The sequence below is a fragment of the Thermobia domestica genome, chromosome 7, assembly GCF_964235325.1.
Source record: "Thermobia domestica chromosome 7, izTheDome1.hap1.1, whole genome shotgun sequence".
NCBI lineage: Eukaryota > Metazoa > Arthropoda > Insecta > Zygentoma > Lepismatidae > Thermobia > Thermobia domestica.
The window spans coordinates 72511-90295 of NC_137460.1; the positions used below are offsets into that span (position 1 = coordinate 72511).

General features: G+C 35.0%; 1 protein-coding gene across 2 annotated transcripts in view; it reads right to left on the reverse strand.

The window, feature by feature from the left end:
* Positions 1–17785, reverse strand: part of LOC145689821 (ribosome biogenesis protein SLX9 homolog) — a 52985-nt gene that overhangs the window by 17966 nt on the left and 17234 nt on the right. The gene's annotated exons all lie outside the window — the stretch shown is intronic.

Sequence of the window (17785 nt, forward strand, 5' to 3'; positions counted from 1 at the left end):
ACTTATTTAAATTTGTTATATTTACAGTGGCTTACTTTTACAATTTCTTATTTCGTAATGTCACTGAAGCAATTTTAATTTCCTATTATTTCACAACTTCAAAAAAGTAAGGATGAACAGAAGATTAACAAACTCCATGGGTATTTTGTTCTCATTAAAAAGGTTCCGGTACGTCGTACCGTTGCATACCGGAACCTTTAATGAGAACGGAATATTTATTCTTCTAAACTGAAGAGGAAATATTTCGTTCTCTCTCTGAACTGAACTCTGAAGAACATTATGTGAACGATAACGCAATATGTGTGTAGTTATTGAAATTCGGTATTTGTGAAACTCTTGATGCCTTTTGAAAAGACAATACGGGCAGCTTACTTTAACCCGTTTACAGAAAGACAAAAAAGAAAGCATGAAACAAATCGTTAAGAACGTTTATTATATTATAAAATTAAAACGTAAGAATCAGACATTTTTAAAGCGTCTTTATATATATGTATATGAGAATTTTTAGTTATAAGACTGCAGTGATATGTTGCTGGACATTATTATTATTATTATTATTATTATTATTATTATTATTATTATTATTATTATTATTATTATTATTATTATTATTATTATTATCGCTTCTCGGCCTTTGGCCCCGGGCTGCTCACCCTATCTTTGAAATTTTCAATATTTCTATCTGGCTCCTTACATCTGTGGGCAGCTGTTCCTTCCTCTTAGCTGGTACGGCTAGTAACACTGCGAGCGTTAGTCAACCGGTTGCTGTTATTATAACAGTGACTGTGTGTTGCTGAAGGGCTCAGGGACACTTTCCATCTTGTCCAGTCTCTGGTGAATTTGGAAGGGTCGTGTGGTCTTCATTATTTTAATGATCCTCTGCAGTGTCGAGAAGCGATTCCTTTTTCTTTCTATTTTTTGTCGTTTTTCCTTCTCTATTTGAGCTAAAGTGGAAGGGATGTGTCTAAAGTGTTTATGTGTTTTCTTTCTTGTAGCTTGTATTTTAGTTACTTGGGTTTTATTTAAGCATACCAGCATCAGCTAATTGTCGTATTTGTAATGCCCCAATTTATGGAAGGCAAAGAGCTGTTAAATGCAATGTTTGTTCTGGCAAATATCATTTGCAATGTTTGCAGAATTTAGGCGAAGGAAAAGAAGAAGTACTATATATGAATTTTAAATGTACAAAATGTGAAAATCAGGAAACTTTGACCTTAAATAGATCTGAAACATTTAATCTCAATAATCAGAACAGTAGTACACAGATTATTGATAGCCAAAACTCAGTGGTACCTCAACTTAGTAACAAAAATAAGCTATTCAAAAACAAATCGAATTGTCCTTTGTTAATATGAAGCATATTTTCCGTAATGAAATCAAAGCCTTGAAATCTGAAATAGCCAGTCTAAGAGAAGGGAATAAGGAACTTAGAGACAAGCAGTTTAACATAGCTGATGTATAGAATTCAGGATTAGCATTAGGTAAAGACTTAAATGTGTCTCATGATAAGGTTAGTCATTTATCTCAGTCAAAGGTTGACGATGGTTCACATGAACTAGAGTTAGATAATAATAAAAATATTGAAGAAGTAAGTGAGGAATTATGGGCAGAAGTTGTATCAAGGAATAAAAAGAAAATTAATGATATAAAAACAACTATAATTGTCAATCGAAACTTGGGAAGAGACGTTAAAAAGACTGTGCGTAAATTGAATATTGGCTGTAACAACAATAAAACTGACTTGGTGTCTAGTATGAAAAAAAAAAAAGCTCTATTTGTCACTAGATTTAGTCCAACTGCCTCCGTTGCTGATGTTGAAGATATAGTAAAAGAACATTTGAATAACTTTAAGTGTACTAAATTAAGAACTAAATATGATTCGTATGCATCCTTTTATATAGAAGTCAACAGTTGTGATTATAATATTATTAATGTTCCTGAAATTTGGCCTAGAGGTATCCTTATTGGTCGTTTCTACGGTAAATTAAAAGTATTTAATGACTGTAATGGTCAAATCACTTCTGGTTCAAATGGAGAAGCAATCCAAGAATAAATATAAACTTTGGTGCCATAATGTACGTGGTCCTAGGACCAAACATGAAAAGTTTTTTTTTTTTTTTCTCCTGTCTTCTGTAGCAGACTGTGCTTATGATATAATTGTTATAACTGAGACGTGGTTAAGTGATTTACATAACAGTGAGGATTATTTTCCGGGTGTTTATAATTGTTTTAGAGCCGACAGAATATATGAACCTAATGTTTGTGAAAGAGGAGGTAAAGTGTTATGTGCTGTTAAAAGAAATATCAAAGTTAATCGAAGAACTGAGTTTGAGATCTTTGAAGAACATATTTTACTTGAAATTGTTAATAGAACTGGCAAGAACTTATTATACTGTGTGCATATTTTCACCCCAATTTGCCTCCTACTGTTTGTGAGATTTTTTAAATAACATTTTTATTAAGATCAATCCTCTGAATTATGATATTCTCATAATTGGTGATTATAATATCCCAAAAGTTGATTGGGCTAATAGGGATTTCCTTCCTGGCATACACTACTATGCCAAATGCAAGGCCAGAATATTATTTTCATTCCTGGATGATTATAATTTAAATGTTGTCTCTAATGTATCAAATTTTAATGTTGTTGCAACTTAAGATGTTTTGTCTATTGTTATTCCTGATTCATATCATTATCCTATCCAAGTTACTATATGTAATAAGATATGTTGTTTGGATATTGGTTGCTTGCCAAGATATTCCTTTCATAAAGGTGATTATTTAGCTTTATACCAGGAATTAGCGGAGCAGACTGGACTAATATCTTGTTAGCTGAGAATATTAACCTTGCTGTTGATGCTGTGGAGAATGTAATTAAAACCAGTATGAATAATAATATTCCTAAGTTTATACCCAAAAGTAGGAGTTTTCCTTTATGGTATTCTAAAGATCTTATCTCTTTAATTAAGGCGAAAGAAAAAGCATATAAAAATATTTTTAAAAAAAACTAAATCTGACGATGATTATATTATTTTTACAAATTATAGAAGGCAAGTTAAATTCAAACTTCGTATGGATAGGAAAATAAATATTCTTGGACATTCGGGCATTGAGTATTCTTTAACCAAAAACCCTCAAAAATTCTGGGGTTTTGTAAGTAAGTATTAATATAATAATCGCTCTAAATCTTCTTCAGGTATTATGATTGATAATGAATATGTAGATGACACTAATAAAGTTGTCAATGAACGGGGTTAGGTTTTTTGAATCTATATATCAAAGACGTCTTATGATGAAAATGAATTATTATGTAATTCTGGAAATAGTAATTTCTTTCCTAGTTTCAGAGTTGATCAGGTTATTAATATCATTAAAGGACTGAAAGTCAAATCTTGTGGAATTGATGGTATACCAACTTTCATAATTAAAGGAATTACGTATATTATAACCCCTATTCTTGCGTCATTATTTAATTGGAGTATACAAACCTTTACCTATCCTGAGAGGTGGAAAATTGTTCTTGTTTCTCCTATCCCTAAGGTTAATGGGAAAGATTATACGAATTATATATACCAATTTCTATTATGGGAATATTACCTAAAATTTTTGATAAACTTGTATACTATTATCTCTATAATCATGTTTCTCCAAAAATTATGGATTAACAGCATGGCTTTCTGAAAAATAGATCTACCTTGTCCAATCTAACATGCTTTATGTATGATATTATTCCTCCTGTAAAAACTCAAGGACAAGTAGATGTAATATATTTTGATTTTTCTAAGGCCTTCGACAAACTTCCTCATGATATATTAATCAAGAAACTTAATTCATGTGACCAATCTTTATTAGATGGTTTATCTCATACTTAACTTGTAGAAGATTTGTTGTAGAATATACAGGTCATGATAATATTTTTTCTGGTGTTCCTCAGGGATCTAATTTAGGTCCACTTTTGTTTCTTTTGTTTGTGAATGACCTTAAAGAAAATATTAATTGTCAGTTTCTCATGTATGCTGATGAATTGAAGATTTATCGTGCTATAAATGATGCTAGTGATTGTGGTAAATTACAAGATAATATTAATATCATTGTTAATTGGTCAAAGACTAACGCTTTACCTTTGAATTTTAACAAAACGTGTTTGGTATATTTTACCTTAAAAACAAATCCTGTTTCTTATAACTATGTGGTCGAAAATGTTTTGGTTAAAAAGCTTGTTTCTATAAAAGATCTAGGTGTTACTTTTGATGTCAAATTGTTATTCAATAAACATTTGGAAAATATAGTTTCCAGAGCGAGAAGAAATCTGGGAATCACAAAATGGATCTCTATGCAAATGTTAGAAGTCAACTTGAATATTGCACCAGTATTTGGAACAAAGGAACCCAGTATTTTCAAAGGGATATAGAAGTAGTACAAAACTTGTTTCTTTCATGGCTAAAATGGAAATTTAAATTTCCATCAGGAAAAACTCATGATGAAATTAGATACCATCTTGGCCTATTAGAATTATCTGAAAGAAGAACTTTATTTGACATTAACCTGCTTCATAATGTTTTGTCGGGTAGGTTAGTACTGACTGAAGCCGTTCCGTTAGTTTTGGTGTACCTAACATGGCTAGAAGAAACTTTAAAATTTTCAAATATAACCCGAATTTTAGTGATGCGCCTATATATAAATGTCTGTTAAATGAAAACAACTATTTGCATGTCACTGACTTTTTATACACCTGATTTTCCTTCTATCCAAAGAAAGTTTACGACCTATCACTTATCATAATCTATTACTTTTTCATAATCACAATTTCATCACTGTCTGTGCATGCCTTTTGCTTTGTTTTCTTTTTTATAATTTGATTGTAATTTTAGTTGTGTTTTATGTAATATGTTTGCTGCTATTGTATGTATTCTTTTTTTCTCTACTTAATATTACTGTATGATTGTTTTATTGTTTATGTACTGTACTTGGAATTGTAAATGGACTATTAGTATGTAATTTCCAATTAATAATAATAAAAATTATTATTACATCCTGAAAGTTACGCAATTTTTTAACCATAATGATCCGGAGGTCCAGCGTACCGGCGCCGTTATTTTTAGAAATAAAATGCTGAATATATATCTACAGGATGTTTCAAAACAACACCGACAACTTGTGGGAGATGATTCCTGACAAGATAAGACAAAACGTATAGATTAACCTGGTTGCACAAATGCTTTCTTTTGGAGTTATAGGCTGCCGAAAACATGAAAAAATTAATTTCATAGGAGCTCCAAAACTATGGGATCTACCGTAGTCGGGCCAAGACTTCACTTAGGAACTAGCATGTGCCCTATCCTAATTCATGTTTCCGAATCCATGTTTCCGAATCCTAAGGTACTTCCGCACCAGCTTTTATAGAGACAGTTGGTGAGTACTTCAAATTATATGCCCGAAGACAAACTCCCTCTCTAAAAATTGAGTACCTTAGGATTCTGAAACACATATTTTTGGATAGGGCACATATTAGTTCCTAAGTAAAGTCTTGACCCGACTACGGTAGATCCCAGAGTTTTGGAACTATGTACCTTATAAACTTCATATTTTCATGTTTTCCCGTGTAATGTGGGTTCCTGTCACCACGGCATGGCGCGTCCTCAGGTAGCGGATCGAGGAGAAGGCCTCTAGATATAGAGGTTAACTGCGAATATACTGAATAAGCAGTCGCGGACAGCCGACTAGGAGTGGTCCTCCAGCTTGGGGGTTTGGGTAGGGCTAACAACCTCATCCAGTATAAAAAAGCACTTGTTCAGAAATATTCACAAAAGCCTCGGACAAGGACTGATAACTTGGCACGACCTCAGCAAAAGAAAATGGACATGAGATTTGGAACATGGAATATTAGGAGTCTTTATAGGGCAGGCGCGTTAAAATCCGTATCGAGTGAGTTAGAGAAATACAGGATGGACGTAGTAGGAGTTCAGGAAGTTAGGTGGGAGGAAATGGATCCATGAATTCCGGAAATTTTACGTTCTTTTATGGGGAAGGAAATAAAAATCACCAGTTAGGAACAGGGTTTTTTGTTCATAAACGTATATTACCAGCAATTAAACGGGTTGAATTTGTTACTGACAGACTTTCTTTTATTACTCTTAAGGGACGGTGGTGTGATATTATTGTTTTAAATGTGCATGCCCCAACTGAAGATAAGGATGACGATATAAAAGACAGTTTTTACGAAGAAGTGGAACGGATATTTGACCAACTCCCGCGATACCATATGAAAATTCTATTAGGGGATTTCAATGCGAAGGTAGGACGGGAGGATATTTTCAAACCGATTATAGGGAACGAAAGTCTGCCTAAGGAAAGTAATGACAACGGAGTTAGACTCGTGAACTTTGCAACATCCAAAAACCTAATCGTGAAAAGTACAAAATTCCCACATCGCGACGTTCATAAATACACTTGGACATCACCAGACGGAAAAACACATAATCAAATTGATCACGTTTTAGTAGATAGAAGAAGGCAATCTAGCATAATTGATGTCCGATCGTTTAGAGGGGCTGATTGTGACACTGACCACTATCTGGTAGCAGCGATAATACGAGAGAGGTTATCGTTGAATAAAGGTAATATTCATTGTCCGAAAACGGAGAGATTCAATTTAAAGAAATTAGAAGAGAGCCAGGTAAGAGAGAAATACCAGATTGAAGTTTCGAATAGATTTTCGGCTTTAGAAGATTCGGAATGCACTAGTGTTGAGGATACCTGGATTGAAATTAGAGATAGCATTAAAATTTCAGCAAAAGAAAAATTGGGACACGCGGAAATACGTAGGAACAAACCATGGTTCGACCAGGAATGCATAAAACTAGCAGAGAAAAGAAAACAGGCAAAATTACGCTGGCTACAAAACCCGAATGAAATAACTACACAAAATTTCGCACATATCAGGCGGGAAACTTCCAAAACTTTTAGAACAAAGAAACGCGATTTTCTGAAAGCTAAAATTAAGGAACTTAAAAATAATAGTAAAAATAAAAACATCCGGGACATGTATAAGGGAATCAACGAATTTAAGAAAGGCTATCAACCTCGTGCATATATATTAAAGAAATCTGACGGTACAGTTCTCACTGACACGGATAACATCTTAAATAGATGGAAAGATTTCTTTGACGATTTGCTTAACACGCAACCAGAAACTAGTGTTCGTGAAGAAAAAGAGATACACACCGCAGAACCGTATATTCCAGAACCCAACCGAATAGAAGTAGAAACCGCTATAAAGAAATTAAAGAAACACAAATCTCCGGGTGTAGATGAAATTCCGGCTGAGTTAATTTTAGCGAGAGGCGAAAAATTGTGGAACAAGATACACAAACTCATTCTCCTTATCTGGAACAAGGAAGAATTGCCACAAGAGTGGAAAGAATCAATCATTGTTCCAATTCACAAGAAAGGCGACAAAACTGATTGTAATAATTATCGAGGCATTTCTCTTCTGTCAACATCCTCTAAAATCCTTTCAAATATTCTATTAGAAAGACTGACCCCATACGCAGATGAAATTATTGGAGATTACCAGTGCGGATTCAGACGAAATCGATCAACTATCGACCAAATATTTACCATTCGCCAAATACTCGAAAAAAAGTGGGAATACAATACCCCGGTACATCAACTATTTATTGATTTTAGAAAGGCGTACGACTCGGTTAGGAGAGAAACATTATACAACGTTCTTACAGAACTTGGAATACCGAGAAAGCTAATTAGATTAATTAAGATATGTTTAAATGAATCCCAAAGTAAAGTCCGGGTAGGAAAATTTTTGTCCACGACCTTTCACGTCGAAAATGGCCTGAAGCAAGGAGATGCGTTGTCGCCATTATTATTTAACTTCGTTCTGGAATACGCTATAAGGAAAATCAAAGATAGCAACCGGGGCCTAGAGTTGAACGGTATTCACCAGGTTATGGCATATGCTGATGATGTAAATTTAATAGGGGATGATAGGAGAACAATAGAAAGAAATGCAGAGATCTTATTAAACGCTTGCAGGGACATGGGTTTAGAAGTAAATGCAGAGAAAACTAAATAAATGGAAGTGCGTCGGGATCGGAATACAGCAAGTTATGGACGCGTTAAAATATTAAATAATACTTTTGATAAAGTGGATAGTTTCAAATATCTGGGATCAATATTAACAGACGAAAATCATGTTCACGGAGAAATTAAATGTCGACTAAAAGCAGGAAATTCTTGTTACTATTCGGTTCAAAATCTCTTGTCGTCGCGAATTCTGTCGAGGAATTTGAAGCTTGAAATATATAAAACGATAATCATGCCTGTTCTTCTGTATGGTGCGAACATGGTCACTTACTCTGAGGGAAGAGCATAGACTGAAAGTATTTGAGAACAAGATCCTGAGACGAATATTCGGACCCAAGAGGAACGGGAATGGGGAATGGCGGAAACTTCATAACAAGGAACTACATAATTTATATGGTTCACCCAACATTGTTAGGGTCGTCAAGTCTAGGAGGCTTAGGTGGGCGGGTCATGTAGCTAGAATGGAAGAAGGTAGGAACGCTTTCAAAGTCTTGACTGGAAGAACAATCGGAAAACGACCATTAGGAAGACCTAGGTGCAGATGGGAGGACAATATTAAGATGGATCTTGCAGAGATTGGAATACAAAGTAGAAACTGGATGCAGTTGGCTAAGGATAGAAGTCAGTGGAGAGCTTTTGTGAACGCGGCATTGAACCTCCGGGTTCTATAGACCATAGAGTTAGTTAGTTAGTTATTTTCATGTTTTCGGCAGCTTATAACTCCAAAATGACGGATTGATGCACCCAGGTTGGTCTATAGCTTTTGTTTTATATTAGTGTCAGGAACCCCCTCCCAAACGTTGTTGGTGTTGTTTTGAAATATCTTGTATATATACATGGAGTTCGTTAATCGTTTGTTCATCCCTACTCATCCCGATCACTGCAGACAAGTTCAAAATCTTTTATTGGAAAATTTGTGGCTCACATTCTTTTACACGAACAAGGGTGCAATATAAATGAATTCCAGCATGCAACAAGAATGGATCGTGAATATGGCTACTCCGGAAGTCGAAATATAGGAAAAATTTACCTTACGAAAGAAAAGAAAACACCTGTTACTGACAATGATACTGTCCTTTATTATAATCATAGCCTAATTTTTATGGAATGTACACCTTTGGTCACAAAAACCTACCTGCCGTAAGAGTGATAAAGTCCAAAAAAGACCATAGATCCTTACGAATTCCCCCTTGCGTCTGACTCAAGACAGGGTTGAAAACGGAATGATAATAGTGCTATATGTATGTATGTATGCTATAATTTGTTTGCCTGTACGACGCACGATCAAAATACTACTATACTAAAAATTTACTACGTGATTTAAAAAACGAATAGACCACGATAACTAAGCTTCTGTTAATTGTCGGATGTCTCCATGATCTTCTTCGGAGCCAAGAAAAACCCATCATGGTGAGAGAAGTCATTTTTGAAAACATTCTGCTGTTTTCTGGTAACATTTGTTTAAAAGGATTGAAGATATTGGAAAAGAAAGTAAAATGATATCAACTTGCAACGTCAGTATTATAAACGTCCTAACAAAGTTATTATATGTTACCAATATATATGTTAATAAAATTCCTAAATTTATTATATGTTAGAACGTATAAAAGCAGGGTTTCAAATGAACTCGCTCGTTTTTCGTGAGTTTTATCATGAACTAACTAGTTTTGAAAAATATAAGGTGAGTTGAGTTTAACTCCTAAAATCACACTCAATTTCACGCTCAACACTATATACTGTTATTGTTATAAATAATGCAATCGTCCATTTGTTGTTGCACGATCTCTGAGAAGAGACTTTAAATACTAATTTGTCATAAAACAAAGGATGGAACGTAGGGAGGTTTCGTTCCACGTTTGTTGGATGATATAATTATACCGTTATTGCAACTGCGGATTTGGCTTCTCTATTCAAATAGATAATTGAAAATGGCCAATTAAATGATAACAAATTTTTAAACAAAAAAACAAAGAATACAAACAAAACAAAACCTATTCCGCATTCAAACGTATAAGTATGGGAAATTTTGGTTCAACGCAAATATTTCTCGTTAAATTCTTCACGTGCCACTTAAATCAAACAATTTACCTGAAATCTTCCACAGTATATAATTATATGAAAAATAAATCACCAATCCACAACTCATCACTTTCTGTTTCCAATTACGTTGCCGAAAAGTCAGTTCAAATTTAATATAGTAGATTCACTATTTTCGAAGAAATATTTGTTTTATTTAACACCGACTAGTAGATCCATTTTTGTAGAATTTTTGACTATAATTAAGCCGAACACTAATAACACATATGTCCATTAAACAGTCCACATTCAACACTAAATGTTACAATTTCGAAGAACACTTTTTAGTTAGATCTAGCCGGCTACATGTTCCTCTGTCGTATGAAGGTTCGTTACGTATTTTTTCTCTGATTGTACATTATAGATGTCAGCACCTATCAGCATACTTCTACCTACCCACCTGACCGCCAGGAAGCCAAGGTCAAGGTCAAGGCTGGTTTCTATAGCAACAGAAACTAACTAAACAGCAACCTACAACCTCTTTTTGGCTGATTTTTTTATAGGGAAATTTATGAGATTAAATAAAATCGCGCAAGTTTCCGCTCGAAATACTCAAGGTAAATAGATTTTTTTAAATATTTGTCCAAAATGATAACACGATAGGTATGTTATGTTATCTTAGTTATTATTAACAAGAAGAACAGAAACTAATTGGCACATTGCTAAGAATTTTCTATCATGAGGGATGTGGGGCGAAGGAGAATACAAAAACAGAAAAATCATACTTGAAGACGAAGAGATTAGCGGAAGACTGTGGAACATGAAAACTTCTCAGCTGCGGCAAGTCACCTGCCAATAATGGCAGAATACCTATGATGATGATGATGATTATGTTATATACGAACCACAGACAGAGAAAATATTTTGTCCTGTGAATAATTTGTAGGTTATTTTACTTTTAAAGAAATCAGCAGATATAAAAGTTGTCATAACCTGCAAGCTTTGAGGGGAAAAATTCACATCGGTATTAAAAATTTCATCAAGGTATTTAAAAAAAAGAAAGAAAGAATTCTTGAATTTCTCCAAGTAATAAAATATAAGTAGTAGGATCAGATGTTTGACATTTTTTCCTCCTCTTCTTCCCACTGTAAACGTGAAGTTTTTGGAGATTTCTGGATTAAATTAGTTTTTTCAACTATTTATAAAAGTAAGAAAGAACGTTCTGTTGCTTTTTGTGGACATATGTGTTCAATTGGCCATCACACCGTGAGTTGAATGCGAATGGAGATAAGGCGAAGGTGTGGGTATATCCAACATACTACCTGTTGTGGCAGTTCAGTTACACCGTGAACTAGTGTAACGACAGAGTGAACATGGGACCTCCACAGAGCGTCATAAGTGCGTTTATGCTGTACAAGTTCAAACTGGAGTCAACTGAACTGCAGCGAGGCGGAAGATATGCCAGGCCTTTGGTGAGGGTGTCGTGACTATGCGGTGGTTTAACAAGTTTAAGGATGCTGACGAAACATTCGAAGACGCACCACGTGCCGGAAGACCAACACATCTACAAAATGAAGATCTTCAGGCAGCAATTGAGGCAAACAGTTGCCAGACATGTGAGGAAATGGGACTACCATTCAGTGTGAGAAGAAAAACCCTTCGGCAACACCTCGATCGACTTGGAAAGCACTACAATTTGGGTCGATAGGTCCCACATGATTTGACTCCGGGCCAGAAGGCAATGCGAACAGAAACCTGTGTTTCTTTGCTGTCTCGTCTGAGGAAGGAGCCATTTCTGGACAGGGTGTTGACATGTGATGAGAAGTGGGTCCTGTACGAAGCTCCACGGTGCCGTCATCATTGGTTAACATCCTATGAACCGGTTCCAAAACAGCCGAAACCAGTACTTCACCAGAAGAAGGTCCTCCTGTGTGTCGGTGGACTGTTCGCGGCATCGTGCATCGGGAACTGCTACCAGTTGGTCAGAGCATCAATGCAACTGTGTACTGTCAGCAGTTAAGCCATGTTCAAGAAAAACTCAAAACTTTGGAGCCAGCACTTATAAATCGCAAAGGGGTCCTCTTGTTAAACGATAACGCTAAGCCCCACATGACTAGGATGTCCCGGGATATCATTTGCACCGTCCGATTATCACCTGCTCCATTTCTTCGGCAATCACCTTAGAGGACGCCAGTTCAAATCTTTAGTAGAAGTGTAAAATGCACTTGATACCTTCTTCACTTCACGGCCCAGAAAGTTCTACCGCGATGGAATCCGTTGGCAGAAGGTCGTCGATGTTGTTGGGGACAATTTTTTATTTTCCAGGTACGTCTTAGGTGACGCATGGATGTTCGAAGATGGTTGGTGAAAAAGCGGCAGAACTTTCTTGGTTACCTTTATAGGAAGACAACAACACAGTATATAGTCTAAAATCATCATAAAATTTGACATTTTAATTTCTGATGAACTAAAATATTGTCCAAATATAAACCATATACAGTCGATAAATCACGATAAATTGTAAACAAGAAAGTAAACTCTGATGCGTAGTTTTCGAGGAAAAGAAAAAGTTACTTTTGTGGCGCTAAAAAGTATCATTCGCTTCTAATAATAATTAAGAGCTTTTATTTTACTAATAAAAATATCTAGGCCTATTTGTGTGCTTATATTTAACAAGTAATTGTTGTATTAACTAGCAGATTTTTACATTTTCGTAACGATGACACACGTACTTTTTATGCACTTGTAAATATTTGACTAATAACTTGACAATATGGCAAACCTCATTTCATTTTCTAAAAAATTCACAAGGAAAAATTTACTCTTTGGAATGATTTTTTTCCTGGATGATTTTCTAAAAACGAATCAGGCGATTTTGATTAATCCGGCCCTATATATTTTCTATACGGAAAACTCTAAAATGTAAATTATTATTTAATTTCAAGTTATGGTATTATTTTGATATTTCAATTTAGTTTAATACTTCAACGTTAGCAAAAGTATAAAGCAGAGTGGGAAATCGGGAACCTTTCAAGGATTGAATTACGAAAAATGTGAACATCATGGGCTAGCAACGCTGATTTGGGATTAGCTGACTGCTTTGCCGGTACTTGAGTGTTATCATCCTTCGTTCCCTTTCTCCCGTATGCGAGGAGTACGTGACGTGTTCATATACCGCTACTTATGATAGCCCACCCGGCCAGTACGGCCCTGAAAGGTACATTAATCAGTTGTCATGAAAATATTCACAAGAGTAATTTCTCTTGTGGATGTTTTCTCTCTTTTTTTTTCTTCTTTTAACGATAATTCCTCAAATATGACTCCCGCAATTTCGTTGATACTTTGTGAACACGTATTTCATTAACAACCTTATTTAATGGTATAAGTAATATCTGGAAGGGGTAGTTTACTTTTGGAGTGAATTTCCTTCAGATGAAGATTTCCGAAAACGCCTTATAATTTTCATCGTGTTTGATAAATAAATGTCTCAGTAATAACTACAGCTTAACTTGATTTAGTTTGAGAAATTGAAGCGAGAAAGTCTCTACATTTGACTTTTTAAGTTTATTTTCCTGCTTTTTATACATTTGCTTACTGTTCGTCTTAGAAGCGATGCTTGTAAGTTATTGAAATGTTCTTTTAACTCAACATACTGGATAAGGTTCCTGAAATTCTAACCATCAATTTGTGTAAATTAACACTCATAGTCACAAGCGGATCTAGAAAATAAAAAATGCCGGGAGGGGGGCAGCCACAACCCAGACTATGATAGGTATCATGAGTTTACTATAAACTTTTAAAAATATATAAATAATAGCTTAAATTACATTTGCCACTGAAAAAACTCGGGGGCCACTGCTCATAATATAATAATATCATAACGTTACGCATTTTTTTTTCTTTTTTCAAAGTAATAGGTTGTATTTTATTAAGTTTTAAGGTCGATATGAAACGAATTACAATTTATTCTTGTGAGAAGAGAAATTAGGTAATACATTTGATGTTTTATTTGCACAAATTGAACATTTTGTTCTATATTGAGGATATGTTTTCCTGTTGTTCTTTGCAAGCTGGCTTTATTTACTTCACACATTGTTGTGCCTCCTACTCAAGATATTCTTCCCATGGCAAGAAGGAAGGATGACCCACATACAATGGTAGCTGAATTTGAAAGTTATCGCTAATGGAAGTGTCACCACTGATCTCTGCGACTGCGAAGACTATGAATTTTTTGACATTAATATCGGTTGTTTCCTACTACTTTTACATGTCCCAGTAAACACCACCCTCAGACCCCCCTGGTTCTAATTTTGGCAAAAAGCTTCGTCTTGGTCTGGAGGCTACATCAAGGTACCCGTGACCTAAATTTGACAACTCTCGATCCACTCGTCTGGTCCCCAGGTCGCACACAGACAGACACACAAACAAACTGTTTATTTTATTTATATTATTCATTATTGGTAATTAATTTTATTTAATTTTCAAAATCAACTTTTATTATTTGTAAGCTTGTTCTAAGATGTAAGTCATTCAATATTAAAATAGAAATAATAAATTAAAATAATGTGTTCCATAATTTACGTTGGTTAAGTATTTAGTTCAGAAACAAATAGCTGAGAGTAGCACAAACATGCGTTTCGCATGTAATTTTGAAAATTCATAACTTCGTTCACTGCCAAATATTAAAGTTGAAATTTCTATTACAGTTCTCTTATTCTATGCCTCACCAGAGTTATCATACATCAAGCATTGTAAAAATTACAAATTTCAATTTTAAAAAATCATAAAAATTGTATTAGTATTGTTATTCTAGCTACAGTAACTTATAGTACCATATAAAATTGTAATTAAATAAACAAATTCGATATTTTACCCCCTTCATTACAAAGCTTAGCTCTAAAATGTATAATCTGTTGAATTTAGATACTAAACTTAAGAAGTAATTTTCACCTATTAAGGTTCAATCAGGGTTTTTCATGCTAAGAAGTAAAATTAGAAAAGAAAACATCCTAAATAAAATACTGTTTGTTGCAATGTTTTTGAATAGCCCAGTCCTAAGATATACAAGTTTACACTAACACCTGCAAAGTCACTTATTGGCACGCACTATTCAACAAAAATCACAGTCACTTACAAACCGGCTGGAATTAAAATTTTTAAAAATAGTTTTGTGCTGCCAATATACAGGGTATTAATGAACTATACCGACAAACTGTAAGATGTGATTCCTCACATCAAAATAAGAGAATAAGAGAGAAGGTCATATGGACCTATTGCGAAAAGTGCATAGTTTCAGAGCTAGGGCTGTCCAAAATCGCGAAAAAGCTAAATTTCAACAGGCCCTATTTCGAATTCCAGAAACTATGAATGGTGGTCCTTATCAGCGTAAAGAAAGTCGCGCATACACACTCCAAAAATACATACTACATCAATTTTGAATGGGTGTGCAGGGTATTCTGTATAGGGTATAATACTCAAATATGATCTCAATAGAGTTTTCAGATATACCCTGATTTCAAGGAGGGTCCAAAGTAGGCAGGAGGTCAGAATTGACAACAATCGACATCCAGTGCTTCGGAGGGAACTCGGGAGTGTTAGAAACCGGCAGTTTTTTTTTTTTTTTTTTTTTTTTTTTTTTTTTTTTTTTTTTTTTTTTTTTTTTTAATGAATAACGTGTGATGCGATATATTTCGTCACATGGCAGCATGCTTTTTCTCGAGTACGAGAGACCATGCTGTTCATACTTCTGACACCAAGCCAAAGGATTCCGTGTTCACTGATGTCAAGGTTTATTGTTTGTCTACTTTGAACCAATCACAAAGTCAGAGCACACATCAAAATTTTGTTGATGGCATATCTGGGAATTTTACCCTACAGGGAATACTCTGCACACCCATTGTACATTAATGAAATGTGCATTTTTGGATTGTGTATGGGTGACTTCCTTTACGCTGATAAGGACCACTACTCCACAATTTCTCGAATTCGAAATAGGGCCTCTTGAAATTTGGCTTTGTCGAGATTTTGAACATCCCTAGCTCTGAAACTATGCACTTTTCCCCACAGGTCCCAACTCTTACAGTTTGTCGGTATAGTTCATTAACACCCTGTATACGGTAACAGAATATATATATAAAACTTTTAAAATTGCAAATGGTGATGTTACCCTCATTGATGCGAAGCAACTTCATATGGATTAACCCATTTTTTAAATCATTGAAACTTTGCATGATGTAGATGGATTTAATCATTTCGTATAGATTAACTGCCTGGCACACAAAATATGGCTGCAAAATAGTGTTTATTTTCGGCCAAACAAATCTCTTAATCCTTTAAATACATTTATTCTGTTAGCAGATTACCATTTCGCTAAATATGCTCGGCAAGGATATTTATTTCATAAAACACAGGGCTGAAGAAGCAAAAGGCAAGCGAGTTGCATAATGTAAAGGCGCCGAATGGGGGACGGGCACTATTGGAAGTCACACAGATTTACAATATTTCTGACAAGTGCTTATTACGTATTGGAGTACATGGAATGTGTGGAGTGCTTCTCTTATGGAGGCATATAAGAAGACCACGTTCTACCTTATTACTGTAAATACAGATTTGGCAGTTGTGTAAATAAGTTCCTTTTATATTATTCTTTCTTTGAAAATTAATATCCCTTACCCTTATACTTCCAATGTTTTCCTAATGTCTGAAAATTAAAGTTACTTACTAAGTCTTCATAAAGGACACAAATTGGATAGAAAACAGTTTTCTTATATACAAGCATTTTTAAGAGTTTAAACTTGATCTTTTCTATTGCTTCAGAGTATTTACTCTTCTTTACATATCATGGAGAGGAAGGCGAACACTCGAAAGCTGTACGAATGCCACCTTGCAGGGGACAAGTGTAAGTTTCTAGACTCTGAACAAGCCATGTGTGTATGTATCAGAATGTGATTTAAAAAAGGGGGGAGCACTTTCTATCGCTCCTGTGATTTCAGAGGTCATTCTGGTTGGCTACGTAAATGTGCGGAAAATTTTCTACGCGGCTTTATGGTTATTGGTGGTTTATTGCTGTAATGGCAAATTTACGCTACACACAGCGGGCAAAAAGGCTAAAATCTATACATCTTATGATAAGACGAAAATTTTGGAGCCACTATACCACTTTGTCTTCCATTCCAATATGGCAGCGACATATCTTTCGTTGTCGATAAGGAGTCAAATCATATAGTGAAATCAACAGTGATTGCAACGTTAAATTGGAATTCCTGCAATTGAAACGAGTGTTGGTCTGTCGATGTCAGCGCATACTCAACGGTTTCCACAAAGATTGCCATAGGAATGGAACAGATTTGATCTCACTGTTCAGCACTTCATCCGTGAATGTTTCCGTTACTACTTTTTCAGTGATAACTGAGGCGCAGAGCCATACCAAATATAGAAGGATTGCAAATCGAACGCAACCGCTAGTAGCGTCGCAGTGCTTCTTAAGCTGGTAAGGGTAAAAAATTCGTTACCGTAAATTTTCTGTATTAGCCTGCGGCGTCATCAGATCATCAACTCTACTAAACTTGCATATACTAGTTGTATAGGTACACCTTCTGTTACACAGAACTGAAAGCCAGTCATATTTTTTTTCAGTCTCATTTTCGTGTCAGCGCCCAAAATTAGT